The sequence below is a fragment of the Hylobates moloch genome, unplaced genomic scaffold, assembly GCF_009828535.3.
Source record: "Hylobates moloch isolate HMO894 unplaced genomic scaffold, HMol_V3 SCAFFOLD_2, whole genome shotgun sequence".
Taxonomy (NCBI): domain Eukaryota; kingdom Metazoa; phylum Chordata; class Mammalia; order Primates; family Hylobatidae; genus Hylobates; species Hylobates moloch.
Genome location: NW_026652277.1, coordinates 79,335,059 through 79,359,518, shown reverse-complemented (window position 1 = coordinate 79,359,518; position 24,460 = coordinate 79,335,059). Strand labels below are relative to the sequence as shown.

General features: G+C 39.5%; 1 long non-coding RNA gene across 1 annotated transcript in view; it reads left to right on the top strand.

Annotated features, from left to right (window-relative positions):
• Positions 1-6,439: 6,439 nt before the first annotated feature.
• LOC131382548 (uncharacterized) overlaps positions 6,440-24,460 on the top strand; it is a 50,771-nt gene continuing 32,750 nt past the window's right edge. Inside the window, exons 1-2 of the long non-coding RNA XR_009212108.1 lie at positions 6,440-6,486; positions 22,300-22,470. This is a non-coding gene — a long non-coding RNA (uncharacterized LOC131382548). The remainder of the gene's footprint in view (positions 6,487-22,299; positions 22,471-24,460) is intronic.

Below are 24,460 nucleotides of genomic sequence, written 5' to 3'. Positions count from 1 at the left end.
TATGAAGTAGCTATTATTGCTAAAATATTTCCCATTTTGCCATATGGAAAAACAGGCACAGGACGATAGGCAACTTGTCCAAAGTCACACAACTAGTAAGTCACGAAGCTGAGAGTTGTACCCAGGCACTCTCTCCCCAGGGCCTTCTTTACTGTTAACCTCTGAGCTATGACAATAACTATTTAAATGAATATCTTCCTTCTTCCCTTAAATTTTATTCCTATTTACTATAACAATGCTTTTAATTTTCAGGGATATGCTTGGAAACTATGTAATAGAACATTCTATCATTTTTATGTTGTATTAACTTCATGGTATATGACTTCATGCTGTGCTAACTTCATTGTATTAATTTCATGTTGTATGAACTTCATTCTTCATGTTATATGACCTTTTATACTACATAATTATCCTTTATAATATTGCCTTATGTTGCAAATCTATGCTATGAAGAGGTCCCCAGTTCATTGTTATCTGATCACTTATTCCAGTTCCTTACAATTAAAAAACAGAAAATATGATCATCTTTGTTGTGTCTTTTCTGACTTCAATACTAGAAGATTCATATGGGCCATTCTGTAAGACGTGTGACACCTTGTTCTCAAAAATGAGTCAAAGAATTTTTTCCCCAACAATTTTGAGATTTCCTGAGAAACCACATGACACTGAATTCCAGGCTTGTAACTCACATCAGACTCTGTGGTTACCTTGTAACTTATCAAATTCTTGTCACCCCAATCAACAGAACCTATGGAGAGAAAACTTTCTCCCTGAGTTGTTTTTCTGGTAACTTGAAAACTGAAAAGAAAAAAAAAAAAAAAAAAGGCAAGGTCAAAATGTGCTTAAAGCAACATTTGCTTCACATTTAACTCCAGAGTACTAAATAAATTCCCAAGGATTGTACTAGCCCACGGGAGGTCAAGCCTGTTGTGAAAGGAAAGGATGACAATTGACCCTTTCTTAGTGCAAAACCTCCTGCCTTCCATCCCACCAGTCAACTACAGAGTCAAGATCGTGAGAGCTGACAGCTTCCGCTGCAGATAAATTCCAGCCTGCCCCAAATGAGCCATGTACTTATGAAACCAAAGAACCAGCAGAGACCTCTGGGACCATCTAGTCCAGCAGTTCCCAAATGCTCCTCCAGCCAAGATTCCATTTATCTCCTCCCCCTCATCTCAGCCATGGACTATGGGTTTGGAAAAAAATTTCAGCTGAATTAAATATATTAAATACAACAATCTGTATTTCCCAATGTAGTTCATAAATATAAATAAATATATGTAGTCTGAGCTTCTGATCCAAGGTCCCCACACCACAATGAATTGAAATCATTTTTAACCCAATGCAAGGGAACTTGAGATTATGGATACAATCTTATGAGATGATTCAGAATTGCTCTTAGAACCTCGTTATTGTTTTCAAGAAAATTTAAGTGTATGGATCTGGACAATAATGATATATCTAGTTTTATGTTTTACTGAGAGCCATAAGACATAGTGACCTGCCCCAAATTAGACTTCAAGGTGGACCAGGAACTATACATACCATAGACCCCAAGTCTAGCAAACTAAATGGGGTACAAGCCGATCCACTAGAGAGAATATTTGCTCAAAGCTGAGATCAACTGCTCAGCCTGATGCCACAGTGATTCCATATCAGAAAATGAGAAACAGTATCTAAAACTAATTTGCAGGAGATCGATTTGGCAAGTATCATATGACTTTGCAAGAGGACTGAAAATTTAGAAGTATGAGAAAAGCCTGGACTTGCTATAAGCTTTCATGAAAACTGTGTTAGATTGGGATTCAGCTGACAAAGACTAATGCAAAAAGTGAGAAATATTCAGAGTGAGTGTTCATGTCTTTACAGAGGAGGGGGAACCAACAAGGAAAACAAATTACATCAGTTAAAGCCAACAGAATAGAGATAAGAAAAGCAAAAAAGCCAAGGGAGATAGGGTAAGCCCAAAGGGTTAAGGAGTATTAGAAGGGCAAATCTATCAGAAGGGAGAGGATGATGAGAGAGAAATAAGAGCTTCTAATAAATGAGAAAGGGCATAGACTTAATCACAATTCTGAAATTTGCTGAGGTGCTGAACTCATTTTTTAAGTCAGTCCTCTTGGTGAAAAAAAAATATCAGAAAGGTAAGAAAGAGAAAGAAATATGATGAATTTGAAAGGAATGAAGGTCTTAGGAAAAATGTCACTGAGAAAAAACAGAACGGGGTTATGCATGTGAATGAGAATGCATGAAATCAGCCCATCCCATTTGTCTGTAATGGTGGGGATAACAACAAGAGAATATAAAACAATTATAAGACACACACTAGATTTAGCCAAGCAACTAGTTTCTACCAGTTTCTAAATTAAACTATACAATTGAATTAAATCTTTTAAAAATAGATTCTAGACCTAGAACAAACCTCCAAAGGCCTTTTGGTCCAGTGCTTTAAATTTTAGCCAAATAAATAATCACTTCTACTTTAGAGATGAAGTAACAGCAGTCACAGAGAGAGTAGGTGCTAAAATTTAGATGAAACCCAAGAGCTCTGTACTCTCAGGCAGGGCTTTCTGGATTTCAAACTGACTGCTGTTAACAAGAACTATCACTTATCAGACCGCTACCATAGGCCAGATACTGAATTCCTTGTAGCATATAGAATTCTCTAAACAATCTTGAGACATACTTTTTTACAGATGAGAAAACTGAAAATGAAGGAGAATAAACTTTATAGTTATTATGTGATGTATGTATTAGTCAATAAGTTGTCTGGAAGTATAATACATATACATCCTGTTTTAAGAAATCTAAGTAAAAAATGAGCTTTTCAAAAATTAGAAGTTACTCACCTTATGAAGGGTTCACATGAAAGCAATTAGCATTCCTTGACTCTAAGTCCTGAACTAATTTAAGTAACCTTTCAATTTTATTATTTAAAATGTTAAGAAACAAATGGACACAGTGCATCATCATACTACATTTCAAATATGACTTGCTTAAATGTGATTATGTTCAAATCTTCAGGAATACATTTACTTCATACAAAGTAGGGCCCTCCCATGGAAACTAGAATAAAAGAGAATATGGAACTCTGGTTCTGCAGGCTCCAGTTCTACCTATGCTTCTCAAGCAAAGTCAGGGACCCAGCTGGGGAAGGAGACAGAGCCATTGTGTCTATCCCACATAGAGCAGTAAGCTTGCCAAAGGATTCTCTGCCATTGGCACAGTTATTTAGGGGTCACCTTAAAGTGTAGCAGCCACTACATCCCATTGATCAATCCATTGGTCACCTGTCAATCTGCCAACCACTACTCCTCTTTCTGGCTCAGAGAAACAAGAAATTATACTTCTTGGAACTATAAAGAAAGAATCTAAGTGTGGGCCAAAAAGAAATGTTTACTTATTGCTCACTTTCCAATTGCAAAAAGAAGAAAAACCCTGACAATTTCTCTAAATAAGATACTCTCCCCATTGGTAAGTTTCCAAACTCATCTTGGCCAAAAACACATACATTTAATTATTCATATATATTGCTTAATATCTCCTGGGAACTTTGTTCTGAAGCAGCCAACCTAGGGTGTAAGAGGCAGGCTCTGGAGTTGAATAGGTCCTGGTTCAAAGGCCAGCTCTGCTATTTACTCCACCAGGCTTGCTCTCAAGTCCTAGTATCCTCACATGCAAAATGAAAATAGTGATGCTACCCAGCTCATGATCATCATAAAAATGAAATGGCATAAAATACATAAAGTCCTTAGACAATAAGGACACAAAGTCCTTAAGCATACTTGACAAAGAGTAAATGTTTACTATAAAATAGGAATTATTTTTATAATTAGCTATTTTAACATTAATTCAGCCGTCCACACAATCCACAGTCAAAGCATGCTATCGCCTCTTGAGAATAATTTAGGCCGGGTGCAGTGGTGGACGCCTGTAATCCCAACACTTTGGGAGGCTGAGGCTAGTGGATCACTTGAGTTCACGAGTTCAAGACCAGCCTGGCCAACATGGTGAAACCCCGTCTCTGCTAAAAATACAAAAAAAATTAGCTGGGCGTAGTGGGGGACACCTGTAATCCCAGCTACTCAGGAGGCTGAGGCAGGAGAATCACTTGACTGAGGGAGGCGGAGGTTGCAGTGAGCTGAAATGGCACCATTGCACTACAGCCTGGGCAAAAAGAGTGAAATTGCACTTCAAAAAACAAAAACCAAGCAGCAACAACAAAAACAAAAAGAAAACAGCAGGCTCACTGGGGAACATTTGAAAGAAGACGGAAGGGAATGTTGTGGCATTTGGGGAGTCCCAACTCAGTTTTATGTTTTGTCACTATGGTATCATTGGAGGATAAGACTTAGTATTACTAAGAAAGATAATAAATATGCAACCCTGAAGGGTGTAACATTGTTAAACCTGAGTTTTCATCATTAAGGTATTTGTGACGCCATGAGATTAAAATCTGCTGCATCTCTGAGGCCTTTTTCAAAGCCTGCACTGTGGTCCCAGTGGACCAGTATAAAATCCTCTGGATCCGTGTTCCATTTCTTACTCAACCACCAGTCTGTGCTTCTCCTTCTTGCCACTTGCTGTGGTTTGAATGTATTTACCAAAATTCACATATTGGAAGACACATTCCCCAATGCTACAGTGTTGGGTGGTGAGGCCTAATAAGAGATGATTGGGTCCTGAGAGTGGAGCCCTCATGAATAGATTAAGTCACCTCGGGAATGGGTCAGTTATTGAGAAAGTGGGTTGTTACAAAAGCAAGCCCAGTCCGTCATGCTTTCTCTTTTATACTCACTTACCCTTCTTTTCTTCTGCTGTGGGATAATGCAGCATAAAGGCCCACACCAGATGCCTGTGCCATACTATTGAACTTCATAGCCTCCAGAATGGTAAGAAATAAATTCCTTTTATTTACAATTATCTAGTATATGGTATTCTGTTACAGCAACAGAAAACGGACTGAGACATTGTTGTTTGTATAGACAGTGCTATTATATCTCTTTCTGCTGGCCTAATAGGATTATAACTTCTCTTTTAAAATTCTTCTGGAGATGACAAATGAAGTTATAATTTAGAAACATTCTCCAAACAGCATACTTGATGTCTTGTTAGTACAACAACCCACACTGTCTTCTGTCTTGGTATTCCCTCCCATATTGATTTGGTGGTTTAACCTAACCCAAAAAGGAAAATATAAATCAGCTTTTTGGGTCTAATTAAGGATCGGTTACTGTGGATTGTTCTATGGTTTTCAGTTACTAAAGACAGATGCACAACTGCATGTGGAAAGTCAACATAGCATAGAAATAGTCTTCTGAGAAAGCTCAGCATAATATATAATTTTTCCTTTTGGTTATCCAATTGGGATTTTGGCATAGAGGTTTGATTTTCAAGAAGCAACTGTTTTCAGCTACTTTCCATAAATCAGGCTCTCTGTTCCAGCTGTCTATCACTGACACAAAAAATTCCTCAGGAAATAGTAGTGATATGCTAGGCCAGAGATCAAACATATTTCTTCCTTCCCTTTGCCACTCCTATTTAAAATATGAGCATGTCCATACTAGGTCTCCCTTCAGAAAATGTTCCTGTAGCCTCTGTCCTCCTACCAGCACCCTGGCAGCCCCATGGTTTGTCCAGAACCTCTATTCTTGTTTGTAGGCCTGGCTCTCTTTTCTCAGCCATTTGCTTTTCTGGAATGTCCTCTCTGACTCAGCCTCACCACCAAGATTGTAGTTATCAGCACTCAAATACCAGTCACTCCCCTATGAAGTAAGAGGAGATACCCCCGGCAGTCCCCACAAGGCAGGAAAATGCTGGCATCTCATCAGTTTTCCGGGTTAGAATTTCACTGTCAAGCTCGCTATCCTCCCAGCCCTCCCAGATAAACAGTGGATGGGGGCTCACAGCACATTCCTTTCACTCTCACTAATTTCAGGAGAACCCTCTGCAGTGGAACACCAGTGAATCTTTGAAGTCCTGCTGCTCAAGGGGTGGCTCTGGCTTCCTGGCAGCAATTAGAAAAATATTCTTCTTGTCATCTCAGCTGTGACACTAGCAAATCTACAGCCTTGTCAGTTGATATTCAGGGCTAGGCATTTCTCACATTAACCCTGGCTGGAATTTTAAAACCTTATGTATACTTCAAGTTACTTAAAAATAGGATATATTATATGGGAGATTTGCATACATGATTCCCACTGCTGGAATTTTTAGTCTAAAACAACAAATGTAACTAACCTTCTTGATAATTTAAGATGTCATTTTAAGGTAAATAAATTTAAGGAGTTAAAGTCTCCCACCTTGCCCATATTGGCATCAAACAACTTGCCATGGTATTTTTAGTATTCTACATGGGCTTTCCCCCCTTTTGTTCAGCTAAATTCTATTCTTAGAATGTTTCCCCAACAGCAACAAAAATTATTCCTTAACTCGGTCTTACATCTTGACTCTACTCCTCCCCCAAGGGCTTCTGCCAATGACAACGTGAGTTATAATTACCAAATAGAGGTAGATATTGGATCTCAACGTCTGCTCTTCTCTTCAGGGGCTTCCCAACATCTTAATCAAGGTTTTTTTCTTAAATCTTCCCATGCCATTGTGTCTACTGTGAATCTCTTCCATCTTCTTTGGCCATCGGTTTGTTCTCATCTTTAACTGTGGACATCCTTCTTCTTGACCCTCGTCTCATCCTTGCTGAGACTTTCTCTTACGTTAGCATTTCTACTTGAAATTTCTGCCCACTTTTCAGACTTAACAGATAAAAACCAACCTCACCATCTCTGTCCCTCCAACCCAACCTTCTTCTCTACCTGGCTTCACTCTTTTTTTTTTTTATTGTGTGGCATATATATATATATTTGTTTTTTATTGCACTTTAAGTTTTAGGGTACATGTGCACAATGTGCAGGTTACATATGTATACATGTGCCATGTTGGTGTGCTGCACCCATTAACTTGTTATTTAACATTAGGTATATCTCCTAAAGCTATCCCTCCCCCCTCCCCCCACCCCACAACAGGCCCCGGTGTGTGATGTTCCCCTTCCTGTGTCCATGTGTTCTCATTGTTCAAGTCCCACCTATGAGTGAGAACATGCGGTGTTTGGTTTTTTGTCCTTGAGATAGTTTGCTGAGAATGATGGTTTCCAGCTTCATCCATGTCCCTACAAAGGACAGGAACTCATCCTTTTTTATGGCTGAATAATATTCCATGGTGTATATGTGCCACATTTTCTTAATCCAGTCTATCATTGTTGGACATTTGGGTTGGTTCCAAGTCTTTGCTATTGTGAATAGTGCCACAATGAACATACGTGTGCATGTGTCTTTATAGCAGTATGATTAATAATCCTTTGGGTATGTACCCAGTAATGGGATGGCTGGGTCAAATGGTATTTCTAGTTCTAGATCCCTGAGGAATCGCCACACTGACTTCCACAATGGTTGAACTAGTTTACAGTCCCACCAACAGTGTAAAAGTGTTCCTATTTCTCCACATCCTCTCCAACACCTGTTGTTTCCTAACTTTTTAATGATTGCCATTCTAACTGGTGTGAGATGGTATCTGATTGTGGTTTTGATTTGCATTTCTCTGATGGCCAGTGATGGTGAGCACTTTTTCATGTGTCTTTTGGCTGCATAAATGTCTTCTTTTGAGAAGTGTCGGTTCATATCCTTTGCTCACTTGTTGATGGAGTTGTTTGTTTCTTATAAATTTGTTTGAGTTCATTGTAGATTCTGGATATTAGCCCTTTGTCAGATGAGTAGATTGCTCTTTCTATTCATGGTACCTATGCTCTTCTAGAGCCTTCTGCCAAGGCTCTAAACGTCATAACTCATATTTTTCTGTTTCACATCTAATCCCTGTCACATTCCTTTAGGTTCTATGTCCTCAGTCCCCCTCTCATTTCCCCTTTACTTACATTCATACCATCGCTACTTTAGTTAGCATGTGATTCATTATCTCTATGCTATTACCAGCACTTTCTGGTGGCTCTCCTCACTTCCAAGCTTACTCCTCTCTATTTCACCTGTTACGGCCACAAATCACTTTTTGATGTATGACACTGATCTTGCCTTCCTCTGTTCAGATGCATTTGATGTCTCCCCATTCTCTCTAGAAAAAAAGTACAAAGTCCTGTTTCTGAAAAATGTGACCCTTTGTGGTATTTTTTTTTTATCTGTATAACACTTCATTTTTTATCCAAATAAACCTTTTTACCTATGCTTTACTTCAGTCTGAAAGAATTCCAAGTACTTAAAGATGCACAATCATCTCCCAGCTCTGAACTTTATTTAGCCATCCCTTACTCTAAATAAGTGCCTCTTCCCTTCTCTGACTGTTGTCTTACCTGCTCCTCAGTACTCAAATGCCATGAATTAATCTCTAGTTTCTCAGATGAAAGATAACCCCTCCGTCCTTTATTCTTCCGAGTATTTTGTACTTCCATTGTGGTAGCACATCGTAGGAAGGGTTTTCTTGTATTGTAGTAATTTGCCTGCCCAATTAATCTCATCTAGCACACTGGAAATTTGAGAGGAAGGCTCTTCTTTATTTCCGAATAAATGGTAAAAAATCATGAATTTAGCAGAAAATATCATTTGCAATGAACAAATGCATCACCGGAATGTGTAAAACTTCTCATATGCAAAGGCATTCTACCTGGTCCTTACGCCTCAATATTTGTAGCATTTCTTGCAATATGTACCTCTGTTTTTTTTTCTCCTTTAAATATAATATAGTGTATGAATGGGAAAAGGAAACGAAGTTAAGAAACATGCCTTCAGCAATCCTGAATGAGAGAAGTGTCTAACATCTAATCTAAAGCTTTAAATATAGTGCTTCATTCCTCTCTGTAGAAGACAGAATAAAGCACCCCCCCCAAAATGGCCACACTCTAAGCCTCATAACTTGTGACTACACGAGGTTAAAGGGACTGAGCAGATGCTAGTAAGATTACTAATCAGATGACCTTAAAGTAGAAAGATTATCCTGGACTATCTGGACACGTCCAGTGCAATCACGTGAATCCTTAAATGTGGAAAAATCAGTCAGTGAGAGAGGTGTGGTGGAGGCAGAGGCAGGAGAGACTCAAAGAATGAGAAGGACAACCTGACATTGCTGGCTTTGAAGTTGACAAAAGGGAGCCATGAGCCAAGGAATGTGATAGCCTCTAGAAGCTAGGAACAGCCCTCAGCTGACATCCAGGTTGTAGAAACTAACTCAGTCCTACAATCACAAGGAACTAAATTCAGCCAATAATTTGAATGAAGGAGGAGTCTCCAGAAAGGAATGCAGCCTCACCAACACCACCTGGTTTTTAGTCCCATGAGATCCATGTTGGACTCCTGATCTACAGAATTCTGGGATAATACTTTTATAATATTTTAATCCACAAAGTTTGTCATAATTTGTTATGATAGCAATAGAAAATGATATATTCTCCAAGTGGCTATTCAGATACACTTGACCTATGGTGGTCTGAATTAGCTAGAGCTAAGAATAAAGTGTGCAACCTCATTGAATTAAAAGCCTAAAGGCATATTTTTGTTATTATTCATATGGAGTCATTTCAAAATATTATACATAATATGATTTCTTCATTTATTCTTTTATTCAATTCTACAAGCATTTCCCAAATGCCCATTGTCTAGGCTCACACTATAAATTTTCTTGAAGTTTGTAAATCTTCTTCACTCTATTTCTTCAGTGGCTATAACATAACCTGGACAGGGCAGGCACGCAATACATATTTAATAAATAAGTTCAAGTGTAACTTTGTCATCTAAGTCTTCTCTACCTGAAGCTCTTTATCTTCAGTAAGATGTGGATGATAATTTATCTAATTTACAGGATGACCTTAAAGACATACATATGCAATTTTTAGAAAATCGGTTGTAATTAGTCCCATATCATTTCTATATTCCAAACTTTAATCCCTTTGTGCCTTGACTTCTGTATCCAACTTTTCACTTTCCTCAAGCGTCTCTCATTTTACACAACAGCATTCTTGTAGGACTACTATTATCTGGGTACTTTCCTGTTCAAAATTCTCTAATAGCTTTCCATGCCTTGGGGCTAAAATCCAAATTCCTCAAGATGGCATGGAAAGTCTCACGATATGTTTATCCAGAGATTCTTCTCTGCCACTACTTTGTAGCCTGACCCACACTCACAACCCCAATGCACTCTTCACTCAACTAAGGCTTCTCTTTCTGACCTTACAAATGCCATGTTTAGCCTTGATTTCAAACCATGGATCCTGTGTTACCACATCTGCAGTGACCTTCGTTTCTCCTCTTCAACCTGGCCTTAGAAAAAGTCTTATGATTTCCTTCTAAAGGCCTTTCCTAAATAAACAAACTCAGAGTAATTTCCCCACTTCCAGGTGTTGTCCCTGCTCTTATATAATACTCACTTGGTTCCAGGTCTTAATCTTTATATTTCATACTTGTTGGTATCCTTCCCCAGCTAGGTCACAGTGAAAACTACTCATAATTCATGCTTTTTAAATATCTGCATCCTCTGCCCACCCACAGCAATACTACTGGGTACAGCATAAATAATAATATAATTACTAACATATATATAGTGCTTAATATGTTAGACACACTATTCTAAGTGCTCTACAAAGTTCAAGACAATCCTATGAGGTAGATATTATTTTTATCTTCATTTTACAGATAAGGAAAATGAGGGACAGATATCCAATGTTTATTGTGGGAATTAAGAAACTATGAAGGAATTCTATATTTGTAAAATTATTAGAATGTAATATAGTTCTTTAAGAGAAATTTTGTAGTTTGGAGGTTTAAGTTTTGTTGTATTTTCACATAATGGAGAGTAATATATGTCTAACAAATAGTCATAAATCAGGAAGACTGTAACATACTTCTTTTAACAAGGTTAAATACATCATTAATGGCACAAATCACAGACATGCAAGTGGATTTGGGATCATATCCACTACATCAGGCTACTTTTCTAAGGCTTATAAAGAGACTTACTTTCAATTATGATGACATAGATGTAAAGTGGTAGTCTCTTTATATTTTATTATTATCTGCATTCCACCACAGCTCCTGAATCTTTGACTTCTGAAGCTGTGTGGAGGTTTTTTATGTTTTTGTTTTTGTCAGTTATTGTTGGTTGTGGTGGTAATATCTGCTGCATTTCAAAAACCGCTCAAGACTGTAAGGAAAGAAGGAAAGCCCCTATAGCCACTGATGTTCAGAAATAAAATTCAGTCTACTTCAAACTAAGACTTTTCATGCAAAGACTCACAAGAGCTTCACACAAGTTGTGTTAATACTAGTGAGCCTTCCAAATATATGTCTGGAACATGCATTTGGACCACAGCAGTTAAGGAACTCACTCAAAATATGCAAAATCCAACTTCTGGCTCCTTGAACAATGCTTACATTGTTGCCATCAACCAGGTGATAATTCTCAGCTCAGAACTCTTCATAAGTTATCTTGCACTTTTAATGATTTATTCACACTGTGAATAATTTATTAGCTCAGTTTAGCTCATCAGGCGATAACAAAAATAGTCTGTCTCAAACTCAGTTTAAGCAAAGGTCAAGGAAATCTTAGAAATTTAGCTTTACTGAATCAAAGCAGCTGTACAAGCTTTTCCAATCAAGATGACGAAAGAGTTATCTACAGGCCAGGGCCCCTCCCGGACACTTTCTATTCTTATCTCCTGCGCCATTCACCAATGGGAGAAGCACAAGACCCGGTTTAAGTTCCCTGGTGGAACATTGTTTTCAATTAAAGATAAACAAAAACCTATTCCTTCCAGCTGGGGATACTTGACTCTCCCTATTTTTCCATGTGAGAAATGAGGCAGAAAGATCCTGTAGCTCTTCTAAAATGTCATGAGTGTTTTACTGGGATTGGCAGGTCTCCCTTCTGAAACGAGGACCGCCAGAGCTATGATGATTCGCTCCTTGCCTCTTTCCTGGCATCCGCCTACCTCACCGGCAGTCACGCAAAGACATATTGATCTTTCTGCGGCTTGCTGGGCAGTGCACTGCAGTGGTCTTATGAAGATAAAAGGGATGATCAACTTGCCAAAATAGAATCTTCTGCCAACCTTAGAAGAGTCATGAGGAGGGGAAGAAAGAATAACAACTTGTGAACTAATGGAACCCCTTTAATATTTTTAAAGGCCTAGCGAACTCTTTTTTGGCACAGACAGATGGTTTTGCTTTGGGGACAGATCCATAAGGAGTAGACAATTTGGGTGTCTTGGCTTCTTGGGAAACCTAGGGTTAGAAAGTCCTTGAAGTTGAGTGTCACAAATTGGCCAGTCTGAGCTCATCTATAAGACAGCTTTAACTAGATTTTCAATAATTTTTGCTGCATTTGGGCATTTTCTTTGTGAGAGAGACCCTGAGTAAAAACAGATAAAATCCACTTTAGACCAAATGTAGTCCTCAATCTTCACATTGCCCCTTCAGTCTGCTCCCAAAACAGATGCCAGAACTTGGACTATTATCAGAACATTTCTTTTAGCTATGTGAGAAGTGTGGAGAAGAGGGGCAAACAATCCAAAGACCAGCATAGGTAACAACATGCACCAACGGAGAGGAGAGCAAGGCCTGGGAGAGGGTTGCAATATAAAAGCCCACATTGCCAGCTGAACACATTGAGACATATTTTCTGCCTGAAACAATAACAATCATAAATGAACTATTGTTAACACAAAAATACCAAATACTGGTAAGAGCTGTCATTTTGGTTTTCTTTAGACATGATAAATTACATTTGCAAATTAGTGTCTGATCTGAGATGACATGGAACAAATGGTAATATTTACATTCTGCACATTATGCTTGTCAGATTAAGCTGCAGTTGGCCAGTGTGGATATAAGGAGGCCTCGAGAGGCTTGCCTGCTAAACCAGCATGTAAATTGTCTCTAAACCATCCACACGCTCACATTTATTATCTCCTCAAACCAGCAACGGCCGTCCCATTTACATGTCAGTTTTGCCCAGTTAGGATAACTTGACCGAAGGAAAGAACTAGTGAAGAAGAACGCCTCCAGGAAAGTATTCCAAAGTAGGAAGGACCACAAAACACAGTTTGTAAGATGGTGTCAAAGGCTTTCTATTTATTTAACACTTTAAGAAGGAGAGGCAGAGGAGGAAAGTATCATTTAAGTGCTTGTGACATGGAATGCATCATGGTGGGTCATATGTTATCCCATTTTATCCCCACAAATTTCCCTCTAATATGGGCATTATTATACCCAATTTACAGATATGGACATTGAAGATCAAAATGTTAACTAATTTGCTAGTACAGTTAGTGGGGACAGAGTTAATATTTGAATTAGGGAAACTGCCTCCAAAATCTTTGTACTGTATCCTTCGGGAAGAGTAGCCTTAACTAGAAATGTTGGAATAGGATGGCAGGTCATGGGGCTTTCTGGAGAGTATAGTCTAACAGAACACTGGGCTTCTATTGCCCCATCACTATATTGTGCAGAAATGCAGTGCAGGAAGGGTGTGGGGTATCACTGCTAAGCTTTGTCACTGGATGCAGAGCTGACAAAAAGCTCTTTCCATTTTCATCGTAAAAGCTGCAATGGAGGTTCAGGGAATCTCTGTGAAGCTGATTTGGTTTGACTTCATATTACTCTTGCGTTTAAGCCTCACAAACATGATATGCAAGATGGCCTGAGAAAAAAAGAGGTTGACTTTTTTGCTCCCAAGGTTTGTGGGAGGAAAGAAGGAAGATAACAGAAAGAACCAGTGCCATACTGTGTGCTTGTTTCAGAAAAATAAAACTTTATGATTTGATGGGTCACTTTCATAAACCCAATTCCAGAATTATTCACAAAGTGAATGTGTCCATCTTACTATTATCTGATATAAACCAAACAACAATTGGAAAAAGACATTTTGAGACATTTCAGGAAAAGTACTGTGGACCAGGCACAAGGTGACATCAATGAATTATTGTTGATAAAGGTAATATTGACAGTTAGGTAGGTAGGAAAATCCCCATTTTTCTAGAGAAATGGTCAGCGTATTTAAAGATTAAATGACATTGGAGGTAGGATTTCTTTTCAAATACTTCAGGAAAACAAACAAACAATAGAAGTAGAAGTAAAATGGAAAATCTTGATAATTTTTAAATTTTGGTAATGAGTCTAAAAAGGTTTATTATATAATTCTCATTATGTGTGTGTGTGTTTATAATGATTCATAATTTTAAAAAATGCAGTGTCTTAAAATATAAAACTGATTCATTCGAAAACACATTTAAAAAGCGATATGTTTTAAAATGTGTTTGAATCTTGGGCTTCACCAAGTTTACTAGACCAGAGTAATTAGTAGACAGCCCTGGGAAAGCCTGCAGCAAAATTCTGCAGTCTGTCAATACCTGGGGGTTGTTTCTTAACAAGAATCCTTATAGAAGTAGCTATTACGACATGAGGAAGGAAGTGCTAAAATTGCCAGTGTTAATAAGACATGTTTAACTCTCTGCTCAGGGAAAGAGGTCTGTAAACTACAGAAAAGAGTGGTGTTACTATAAATCATACCTTAGGATCCATCCTTGCTGTGGGAAGCTAGTGCTGCACAGTGTGCCTTCTGTTGGTCTAATTTTCAATCAAAGCCAGGATGTGAGTTTACTTTGCTTGCAGAGGGATTTTCACATGCTCCATAGGGGTCATGAAAGGTACCTGGGGAAGAGGGGATATGAGCTGAGAAATGGACTCTCTAGACAAAGATTATACTTGCTATCCTGCCAATAGCATTTACATTAGCAAGGGAGTAGCTGACACTTAGGCTGCACTGAACCTGGCATCCAGAGCCTGCTCTCCAAGGACAGAGCAAGGTGGGAATTGCAGAGAGGAGGTGCTGAGCAGCAGCCTTGGTCCCCAACACATTATGTTTTCAAAATGTTTGATTTAAAAAAATAAATAAAAGCATCTGTTTAGTTGAAATTTATAGAATACCAGTTCACTTCAATGCTGAGAAAAAGTCTAGTAAGTTGGTCCTCAGAAAGATCTGGACGAAGTGAGCAGGCAGAAGAGACCACACTGTGACAGGGACTTATGACTATACAAAGTGTTTCTCAAAGGGTGGTCAAGAAGGCACTGCCTGAATCAGAATCACACGGGATGCTTCTTAAAAATTCAGCTTCCCTGACATTTCCCCAGACCTATTGTATCACAGTCTCAGGCATGGGACCCAGGAACCTGAATTTTAAATAAACTTCCCAGATTCTCCCATGAAATAAAGCTTGAAAACTGCTGTTTATCCTTTTTGCCTTCATTTGCATCTTTGCCACTCAACATGCATCCATTTCTCCCTCCCTCCCTGGGAATTCTTTTTGATGATGGTTCCTTGGGTTCCATCTTTGCAGTTTGGTAGTGCCTGCTCACTATATTTTCCCATAAGTTGAACTCACAGATTGCTACTTGATTAAATCTTTCCTGTGTTAGTTATGAACACCTGAGTCCTGCTTCTTCTCTGAGCTCCTACAGCACCTGTTTTTCCCCCAGCACAACTTAGTATATTATATTGTAATTGTTCACTTATTTCTTTTTTTTTTTTTTTTTGAGACGGAGTCTTGCTCTGTCACCCAGGCTGGAGTGCAGTGGCCCGATCTCGGCTCACTGCAAGCTCCGCCTCCCGGGTTCACGCCATTCTCCTGCCTCAGCCTCTCCGAGTAGCTGGGACTACAGGCGCCCGCCACCACGCCCGGCTAATTTTTTTGTATTTTTAGTAGAGACGGGGTTTCACTATGGTCTCGACCTCCTGACCTCGTGATCCGCCCGCCTCGGCCTCCCAAAGTGCTGGGATTACAAGCGTGAGCCACCGCGCCCGGCCTTATTATTTCTTAATCATTGAATTCCTCACTGGAGGGACTGCTTGGTATAGGGCAGGCATTCAATGTTTGTTTACCAAATGAGGAAATGAATGCTTGTTTCTGACTCATACTTCTTAGTACTTAATGCCAGTTCTCTTATTCCAGGAATTTTACAACAGGCATTTTTGCAAAATTTCTCTTCTCCTTCATCCTCAACAAAAGTATTGAAACATTCTTTACACGTTAGGGACAAGATCAGAAGCTGCCACTTTCTATGCTAGAAATATATGAGGAACTAGGCACATGCCTGGATTTCTCAGAAGTTACCAAATCCGTGCCTGGATTTCTCAGAATTTTGGTAAGATTCTGAGTTAGTTTCCTAAAGAGGTTTCTACTTTCCTCCATGCCATTAGGAAACAATCAACACTGTTATCTTTGAAAGGTAATGTATAGACTTGGAAATTGCAAGGAGGAACTGCAAACATAAGATGGTTTTAACTAAATCTAGAAATAGGTGAGCTGAAAAATTTTTTAAAACCAGTTTTTGTTATTTATGCTCCATATGTTTACAAAAAAAAGATTGGGGTGGTTTTTGATAATAGACACATATTCAAATGGATCTTTTGAGAAACTTAAAAGATTAGAAGTCCACTTATTCTTCGCCAGTGATATAGATCAGCAGAATCAGGTCTGTGGTTTGCTTAGAGGAAGCTTGGCACAGAGCTTGATGGGTTGTCTGGCAAACCTTTGCTTTTGCAATTTGGGAACGATAAAGTAGTCATTTTAAAATATAAGGTAGACTAACTTTCAGTCTAACCTATATGAGTTGTATCTGACCAGCTAATTAAGATGGAATGAATTCAATATTTTATTAATATGAGTGAGCTTAGGAAGTTGTTTGCTTCCTTTTCTAGTCTCTTTTGTCTTCCCAATAGTATTGTCATTCTGGCCAAGACACATTGCTCATGCATGGAACAGTCATGACTCATTTCAAACTTCTAATGGCCTTCTGGTATCCATTAGAACAAAAAGCTTAATAGAAAGCAACTAAAGAAATTAGAGAAGGCTTTTATATATGTCCACTCTCGTTATCTTGTATCTTGCCATTCCAGTCTTGTGTACCTACCATTAGACTCAATAAGTTTAGCATTCACTTCAAATCCAGTCTAAAGAATTCAAATCAAAAGGCATTAATTATTTCATTGATTTCTGGCTAGTGATAAATGAAAAGTTCATCATATGCTTGTAGGAAAAAAATCTTCCCAGTCCAATTTTCCTGTGGTTGGAATCTTATTGGAATTACCGCCAACATTTATATTCAAATCCTAAAATGTTTATAATAGCTATCGGTATAAAATAAAATTGAGAAATTTGCTCTGTGGAACTAGAACACCAAAGAATGTGCATACACCTTTGCAACAGGAACATATACATTGAGACCTACCAGATGGCTCTTATCAAGAGGCCAAGTTAAGGAAGACTGAGTTTTTGCTACATATGAAAATTAAATACAAAATCATTCCTCCGAATAAAAATCAATCATCTGAGCTCTTCCCCCAGCAAAGTTACATTGTTGACATATAGAGTTTGAATTGGGTCAGATTCTCCTGGTGTTGTTTACTATTAAGCAACAATTAACAAATTTGGCTAATAAATGAAATAAAATTTATTGGAGAGACAGTGGGCAGTTGAGAAAAAAGTTTGAAAGGCCAGAGGGTAAGGCTCAGAAACAGGATAGGAACTAGAACAAGCACAGGATGGCACTGGCATTTAGTCAAAAGGAAGTGCTCAACTATCTGACATAGATAAATTTTCTTTACTAACAGTAAAAAATGAATGCCTTTTAGCCATTTTACCCCTCACTCACCTCCTCCATCATCTTTGCAATTTGGCTAATGATTGATCAATTAGGGAGAAAAAAATCTGATTGGTCTGGTTTGGACTATATGACTCCCTCTTGGTTAGGGGAGGTCAGGATATCTTGCTTTACTTCCCCACCAAGACACAAAATGGAATTGGCATACTATTGGAGGGGCAGATAATGTTAAGGGACAAAAATACCAACTAATTTTATTAAAGTGCTTGATGCATTCTTGATTTGGACTTCATCATTGAAATTGTTCAGAAATTTTTGTAAATGTTTACATGGATGCAGTTTTCTTCAGTTCCTTAAGGAGGCCCAAGTCATAAAATGGCTAGATCTACTAGAAAGCATTGATTTTGAGAATGTTTTTTCTCCAAAATCGAAGTATCTTCACAATTAAGTAATCTCAGCACTGGAAATCTTTGCACTTAGTTTTTTAAAAATGGCATTTAAAATTGGTCCAACAGTTAGAGAAAAAGGAAGTTTCATTTTGTTGGAATTAATGTTTGGAATTCATGTTTGTCAAGATGATAAGAATTAACTCCTCAGAGTGTCAAAGATAAAGTTTATCTAGGAGGTGGATCAGGGCTCCCAACCATCCTTCATCCCTTTGTCCCAGCTTGCCTCGCAAAACCCAACCCTGGGTGAATATGATCTCCTCCCTTCTCTGTGTACCTGCAGACAGACATGGAACAGTTCTTAAAGAAGCAGACCAGTTCATGACTACCGACGTCCTGCGCCATCCTGGCATCACCATTCTTGGTCAGTTCACCCTCTGTTCTCTATAATGACTATATAAAAACTTCTCTGCTTTCTTCAGACTTCCACTACTCCCTTTCTCACTCTCAACCACCAGATAAAAATTCCCTCATATGCAATTTATTGATATGTACTTGATTTTGTGAGCAGGATATACCCCTACAATTATTCATGCACAGAATCATTGGGTCAGCACACAATACAATTCTCTTCTATAATTCCCAACTGAGGACGGAGTTTGAGAGTGAGGGCATTCTGTTTCCAAATGGCCCATAATGTATTTTAGATAAAAGTAAATGTTTCTACAGTAAATAAGTGTAATGATCAATCATGATACAAATCCCTAAAGAATGTCCAATTCCATTTATTCATATTTGAAGCTCATTAAAAGACCTTTAGATTATAATTTGATATTGGGTTTATGAGTCAATTCTTCTATGTCTTGAGACAAACAATTCATGACAGCCTGATCCCTACTGTAGAAATGATAAAACCAAGACCTTTAAGTTGCAGAGCTGTAGACTAGATCCTAGATCTGAGATGGTTGCCAAGTTATATGACACCCTGTGAGTCTTGGCATAGTACAGTCAACTAGTCAACTGATCTTACCTGCTTTTGTTGCAGGCATGGTCTGACTCAGAACATCAATTCTGGCTTTCTAAAGGGCAATACATTAACCTCCCTTCTGGTTGGTACTGATTACTGCCTGTAAGGAGAGCCCAAATGTTATTTATTTTATTTCCTTTGCTATTTCCAGTGAAGGTGATGGATGTCTCCCCTTCTGAGTGTCATTCTAAAGTGAGAAAGAGTAGGTTGTAGTTAGTGAAAGTTTCAGATTCATGCACATTATAGCCTTGCTGACTTGCCTTTCAGGGTCATCTCAAAGTAAAATTTTATTTCTCAGTCAATGTCTGATTTAAGCTTAGAGTCATGTCTCCAAGGCAGCTCTTCCAGAGACCCCTAGAGTACTGGTGCTGTACTTCAGGTAAGCACATCTCAGGAAGTATTATAATGAATGACTTACCTCTTGGGTAAGGATGGGTACTATACTTAGCTTTCAAATGCAGCACAATTGTAGATCAACACATGTTTGTTAAATAAATGAATGGAGTATGATCTGACTCAGCACAGGAGACAAAGGAGTGATCAAAATGAGTTTTTGAAGTCTCTATAATTTTATTTTAGGATGGAATTATGAATCTAAGGAACATAACTCTGGCTCTGTGTTGCAGGTAAATGAAGCCACACTTTTTAAAACAAAAATACCATTAACACAGGTCTACTAAAATCAGTTATTCTTTCACTGTGACTGACATTTAGTGAGAACAGCAAGTTTACATGTTTGTACATGTGTTTAGCTTTGACCTCTTCACCAAAACATATAAATGAGTCACTGCATCCTCACAAGACATTCTTAATCTATGGTAGACGTTTTGTACAGGGTCAATGTAGCTAAGCTATAACTAGATGTCCCCAAATTCCTATGCTATATGGTTCCTCATTAAGGCAGGGCCACAAGAGACCTTTGCAGGAGATTTGGAAGATGAAAGTGCAACAGGTGTTACACCCTGAAGGTTAGTGGAGAGCCATGTGCTGTTGTAACTTGCCTCTGTTGTCATCTGTGTGCTTGCTCACCTTGTCATGTTGGGGCAGCAGCCAGGCCCACGGATCCCCTTGCTGAATATCCTCCTACAATTTATCCAAGTTACGGGCCCACTGCATGTACAGCTGCATGGTGAAGAGCACTGGCTTCTTCTGCAAGCCTCCTAGGCATGGAGGTTGAAGGTTGGCAGTGTCTGAATGTTTGTTTCCCCACAAAATTCATATGTTGAAATTCTAACCCATGAAGAATTCTCACCCCTACTACCCCAAGGAGACGATATTAGGAATGGGGACTTAAGGAAGGAAATAGATCATGAGGATGGAACCCTTTTGAATAGTATTACTGCCCTTATGAAAGAGACCCCAGAGAGCTGCCTTTTTTTTCTTCCACCATGTGCATACACAAAGAGAAGGTGTCACCTATGAACCAGGAATGGGCCCCTCACCAGACACCCAATTGTTGGGACCTTGAACTGTACTTCCCAGCCTTCTGGTCTGTAGGAATATATTGCTGTTTATAAACTACTCTGTCTGTGGTATTTTGTTATAGCATCCCAAGCAGACTAAGATAGCAGTGGTGAGAGATGGGTACAGATTCCAATTTGCCTAAAAAATATCTAGTTTGTCTTCACTGGTTCCAGATTTTCCTTGCTCTCCTCCACTTCACGTCTATATTTTTGTCTCAACAGCTGGCCCTGCTGGCCTGCAGTGACGTTAGGCCCACAGCAGATGCCAAGGCAATTGTTTTCCATGCAATTCTTCACCACCTCCCATGATTGCTTGAGCTCTATTCTCTACAATGAATTTCTAATTGTCTGTCACTCAGAGTTGTCCTATTTCTAACTGATACGCCTGCATGAGCATTACCTTGTCCTACTGAAGTCACTCTATTTAATACATAAAGATTAAAACAGAATTAGGAGATAGACGGCCTGCGAAGAACACTCCACAGTTTATCAAGATATAATTAGTTGCTCATTGTCTTAGTCTGTTTGGTAGCTTACAAACAACAGAAATTTCTTTCTTTCAGTTCTGGAGTCTAAAAAGCACAAGATCAAGCTGCTAGCAGATTCAGTGCCTGGGGAGGGCCTGCTTCCTAGTTCGCAGATGGTGTCTTCTCACTGTGTCCTCACATAGTGGAAAACAACAAGGCAGCTGCCTGGGGCCTTTGTTATAAGGACACTAATTCCATTAATGAGGGCTCCACCCTCATGACCTAATCACCTTCCAAAGGCCCTACCACCCACATTTCTGATTAGCCTTCAACATATAAATAACAGAGGAATGCAAATATTCATACTATAGCATATATCTTTTGTAATCCTCCTTTTGATAAAAGTAATTGCTAATTAGGAGTCAATAGAATCATTTACATTTTATGCAGGACTTTTAAGGCTGCAGCATTCATATAAAGTAGCCATTTTCAATATGTAATGAATAATTGATCCACTCATATGGAGCCCTTCTTGACTCAGTCCAGATGGGATTTAGAGTAGTCTAGTGTAATATAGTATGTCATCGAGAATAAAAATGTAGAATACAGTGCATCTGAAGAATTTTTAAGTCATTAAAAGCAGAGGAAATTAATTGTATAAGCCAATTAAACTTAAATATTCTAATAACAGATCCCTGAAAACTAAGTCAGGTTATGTGAACTTTGTTCTATTTTCCTATTCTAACGCCACTCAAACGTGAAAACCAAAGAGTTATTCAGTAAATGGATCAATAATCACCTTTCTCTGCCATCATAGTCCACACAGGTAATTTTCCTTAAAATTAAAGGCAGAATAAAACAAAGAATAAAACCATAAGTTTTATGGGCACTTTTTAAACTCACACTTAAACTGCCTTCTCTCTGCTTGAGAGAAACATGGTCTCACATATTAAGAGCTCACCAATTCCTGCCTTGTCCAATTCCATTTTCCCTTCCAGCTTCCAATGTTGTTAGCCATCCTCCTCTAGTCTGTTTCCTTGAAAACTGGGACTGGTTCTCATAACTTTCTGTTACCAAAGTTCCTTGCAAATAGGGGGTGTTTAAAAAACAATTTCTATGATGAGGAGGATGCCATGTCTACCTGGGCCACAGTTCTACTATCCACCCATTATGAGGCAAGTAGGGCATATTAAACAAAACATAAGATTTGAGATTTCTTCTAGAACTAGCACTTCCATTTTCACAAACTTCTTTCTCAGGGCCTCTCTTTTTTCTTCCCCCTAAGATAATTCCAATTATTCTTTACAGTTCAGAGAAGAGAGTCCTCCTGTGAAATCTACTACAGTACATTTCAGCATGCAATGCAAAAGAGAGCTGACAGAAGGGTGGAGCCAAGATGGCCAAATAGGAACAGCTCCGGTCTATAGCTCCCAGCATGAGCGACGCAGAAGACGGGTGATTTCTGCATTTCCATCTGAGGTACCGGGTTCATCTCACTAGGGAGTGCCAGACAGCAGGCGCGAGACAGTGGGTGCAGTGCACCATGTGCGAGCTGAAGCAGGGCGAGGCATTGCCTCACTTGGGAAGCACAAGGGGTCAGGGAGTTCCCTTTCCTAGTGAAAGACAAGGGTGACAGATGGCACCTGGGAAATCAGGTCACTCCCACCCTAATACTGCGTTTTTCTGATGGGCTTAAAAAACTGCACACTGAGGCCGAGGCGGGCAGATCATGAGGTCAGGAGATCGAGACCACAGTGAAACCCTGTCTCTACTAAAAATACAAAAAAATTAGCTGGGCATGGTGGCAGGCACCTGTAGTCTCAGCTACTCAGAGAGGCTGAGGCAGGAGAATGGCGTGAACAAGGGAGGTGGAGCTTGCACTGAGCCGAGATTGAGCCACTGCACTCCAGCCTAGGTGACAGCAAGACTCCATCTCAAAAAAAAAAAGCCAGGAGATTATATCCCCAGCTCCTTGTAGGGGTCCTATGCCACAGAGTTTGTGTTGTAGATCAAGGCGGCAGCGAGGCTGGGGGAGGGGCGCCCGCCATTGCACAGGCTTGCTTAGGTAAACAAAACAGCCGGGAAGCTCGAACGGGGTGGAGCCCAGCTCAAGGAGGCCTGCCTGCCTCTGTAGGCTCCACCTACGGGGGCAGGGCACAGACAAACAAAAAGACAGCAGTAACCTCTGCAGACTTAAATGTCCCTGTCTGACAGCTTTGAAGAGAGTAGTGGTTCTCCCAGCACGCAGATCTGGAGATCTGAGAATGGGCAGACTGCCTCCTCAAGTGGGTCCCTGACCCCCAAGCAACCTAACTGGGAGGCACCCCCCAGTAGGGGCAGACTGACACCTCACATGGCTGTGTACTCCTCTGAGACAAAACTTCCAGAGGAACGATCAGGCAGCAGCATACATGGTTCACGAAAATCCACTGTTCTGCAGCCACCGCTGCTGACACCCAGGCAAACAGGGTCTGGAGTGGACCTCTAGCAAACTCCAGCAGACCTGCAGCTGAGGGTCCTGTCTGTTAGAAGGAAAACTAACAAACAGAAAGGACATCCACACCAAAAACCCATCCGTACGTCACCATTATCAAAGACCAAAGGTAGATAAAACCACAAAGATGGGAAAAAAACAGAGCAGAAAAACTGCAAACTCTAAAAATCAGAGCACCTCTCCTCCTCCAAAGGAACGCAGCTCCTCACCAGCAATGGAAGAAAGCTGGATGGAGAATGACTTTGACAAGTTGAGAGAAGAAGGCTTCAGACAATCAAATTACTCCGACCTACAGGAGGAAATTCGAACCAATGGCAAAGAAGTTAAAAGCTTCGAAAAAAAATTAGACAAATGGATAACTAGAATAACCAATGCAGAGAAGTCCTTAAAGGACCTGATGGAGCTGAAAACCAAGGCATGAGAGCTACATGACGAATGCAGAAGCCTCAGTAGCTAATGAGATCAACTGGAAGAAAGGGTTTCAGCAATGGAAGATAAAATGAATGAAATGAAGCAAGAAGAGAAGTTTAGAGAAAAAAGAATAAAAAGAAACAAACAAAGCCTCCAAGAAATATGGGACTATGTGAAAAGACCGAATCTACATCTGATTGGTGTACCTGAAAGTGATGGGGAGAATGGAAGCAAGTTGGAAAACACTCTGCAAGATATTATCCAGGAGAGCTTCCCCAATCTAGCAAGGCAGGCCAACATTCAGATTCAGGAAATACAGAGAATGCCACAAAGATACTCCTCAAGAAGAGCAACTCCAAGACACATAATTGTCAGATCCACCAAAGTTGAAATGAAGGAAAAAATGTTAAGCGCAGCCAGAGAGAAAGGTCAGGTTACCCACAAAGGGAAGCCCATCAGACTAAAAGCTGATCTCTCTGCAGAAACTCTACAAGCCAGAAGAGAGTGGGGGCCAATATACAACATTCTTAAAGAAAAGAATTTTCAACCCAGAATTTCATATCC